Source organism: Hippocampus guttulatus, chromosome 3 (assembly GCF_054856545.1).
Source record: "Hippocampus guttulatus isolate MCC_2025c chromosome 3, RoL_Hgut_1.0, whole genome shotgun sequence".
NCBI classification, from domain to species: domain Eukaryota; kingdom Metazoa; phylum Chordata; class Actinopteri; order Syngnathiformes; family Syngnathidae; genus Hippocampus; species Hippocampus guttulatus.
In genome coordinates, this window is record NC_141263.1 from 12,669,183 (window position 1) to 12,671,514 (window position 2,332).

General features: G+C 42.9%; 1 long non-coding RNA gene across 1 annotated transcript; it reads left to right on the plus strand.

Moving 5' to 3' along the window:
* Window positions 1–417: 417 nt before the first annotated feature.
* On the plus strand, window positions 418–1,979 carry LOC147207523 (uncharacterized). The gene is made up of 2 exons (XR_015100380.1): window positions 418–488; window positions 1,540–1,979. It is a non-coding gene; the product is annotated as an uncharacterized LOC147207523 (long non-coding RNA).
* The last annotated feature ends 353 nt before the right edge of the window (window positions 1,980–2,332 follow it).

The following is a 2,332-nucleotide window of genomic DNA, read 5'->3' on the forward strand; positions in this document are numbered from 1 at the left end:
CACACGGCGGTGGGTGTCTTATCAACGAACACCTTTTTTGTTGACGTGCAATGTGCTTTGCATGCTTTGTTTTCAGCCAACCCACGACGCAATCTGTTGCTTTGTTTGATAAATCACACGGGCGGCGTTCACAGAGCTGCGCAGTCCTGCCGCTCGTCGAAAATATAAGATGGCAATGTTTGTTTAGAGAACATAAAAGCCTCTATATGACCTATGATTCCAGGCAGACCTTTAAAGAAATGGAGGACAATCAAAAGGACAAATGGGACAGGCCTCCCCTGTGAGGTAACAAGATGAATGTGAACCGGCGCGTTGCTTCTGTGATGTCTTTGACCTGCAAAGTTCAAAGCTGCTCCCAGACTCCGGACCCGCGCCCAGCGAGTGAGCGCCTCTGACAAAGGCTTTGTTCATAATAAAGTCAATCCTCCATATTGTTTCCCTTTGAGCTCGACACCATTTCAACAGGGAACGGACCTGCAGACGTAAAGGTTGGGCTGCACGATATTGAAGAATAATCTCATTGTGATTCTTTCAAAACCTGTAACCATTGTAAATAGCACAGCCGCCTTATGCTGTGTTTTCTGAGCTATTGCTAATTTATTATATTTATTCTACAAATATATTGCTAATGCTATATTTTATGTTGCACTTGTACAGTTCTTTTCTGAAACATTTATTTTGTGCAATGAAACACTGTCCCCACCTCCCCCCAATTTTGCTGCTGTAGACTGCAAATTTCCCCAGTGTGGGACAAATAAAGTTGATATTATCTTATCTCCCCCCCCCCCCTCAATATTGTGATTTAATATGCATTTATTTTTTTCAGGTCCTTTTCCCATGTAGTTCTTCAACAAACACGTGCAAAAAAAAATCATCTGTATTTCAATCAACAGTATTCGATTCATTTGACATAAATGTTTTAGTTTTATAGGCCGAATTTTAAAATAAAGGCAATCAACCATGAATTAATAGAAAAGACGTTTTCTTGATCCGCTTCAATTAGTTCACTTGCTCAACACGTTGACTTGCAATCTTTTCAGCGTTCACTACGCCAACTTCACAGGATTCAACCGAGCATCTTTCAGGAAACAATGATATATAAACACGTGGCCTGCACTTCTTCAGCATTGAACTTATCTTGACACTGAATGAAAGAATAAGTATCTCTCTCTATTTCTATAAGTAAAGCCGACTGATGTAGCAGAGGTGCTTTATTTATTTATTTATTTATTTTTCAAATTGCAGCCTTTGCGATTTGAAAAATTGTGTTTCACGACATCACCACGTTGATTTGAATTCCATCCATTGTTCAGCCCCTACAAGCCCTACCACCATAAATACATCACACGACACCTGGCATTCACCCCATATCGCTACAATTTCATTCCTCCGAATGCTGAAAAACGTTTTTGTTGCCGGATAAATGTGACATGCATACTCAACCTGTTCAAGCACCCCTATGTATACTTATCGTTGCGCCGGCACTGTTCTCAACAAGTGTGGCCTTGTAGCGGGTGCATAATGAGCCTCTGTTTCAAGGGACACGTTATGTGGTGGCAAGGAACAAGGCGGTGTGCTGTGGAGCAACAGGATACCCGTCTGCCCCCCCCCAGCACCACCGCCACCACACCCCTGCTCCGGTATGAAGGGAGGTGCCCCAGCCTGCGGTCATAGTTAACCACGGCCACGCAGCGAAGGCTGGCTGCTGCGGTGCCGCCGTTCCTCCTGAGACACAAGGGTGAGAGAGACTTTGAAGTCAAAAGTGTGACTGGGAGACAATATGAGATGTCAGGCTGTGTGATGTCAGGCAAAGGTGTCGGGAGAAGGCCAGACCATACAATCGTTTTGGTGGATGACCATCAGCTTTCTGCAACAAGCTACAAAAGTGCAAGGTGCTGTGCTTTCAATCAGTGACTTCCAAAAGCAGTGTACCAATAGTTGTCAGCGAAGTAATCACTGAATTAAATGTTGAAACTGCGCAGACGTTATTTGTCATTCCTACTTGACGTTGTGTACCTCTCTCGTGGTCACAAAGGTAGTGAGACAAATCATTTCATTCAAAAAGGCATTTTGTTCTACAGACAAAACTCGAACTGTCTAAGGATGTCATAAAACCTGTAACCATTGTAAATAGCACATCCACCTTATGCTGCATATATGCGGTTGCATATATGCTTATATCTATATCTTGTATTTATATTGCATTCTATACTGTGTACAGCTCTTTTTCTGAAACATTTACTTGTGCATGCAACACTTTGTTTTTTTCTTTTGTACCCCCCCCCCACCCCTACCCTAATTCTGCTGCTGTAAACTGCAAATTTCCCCAGTG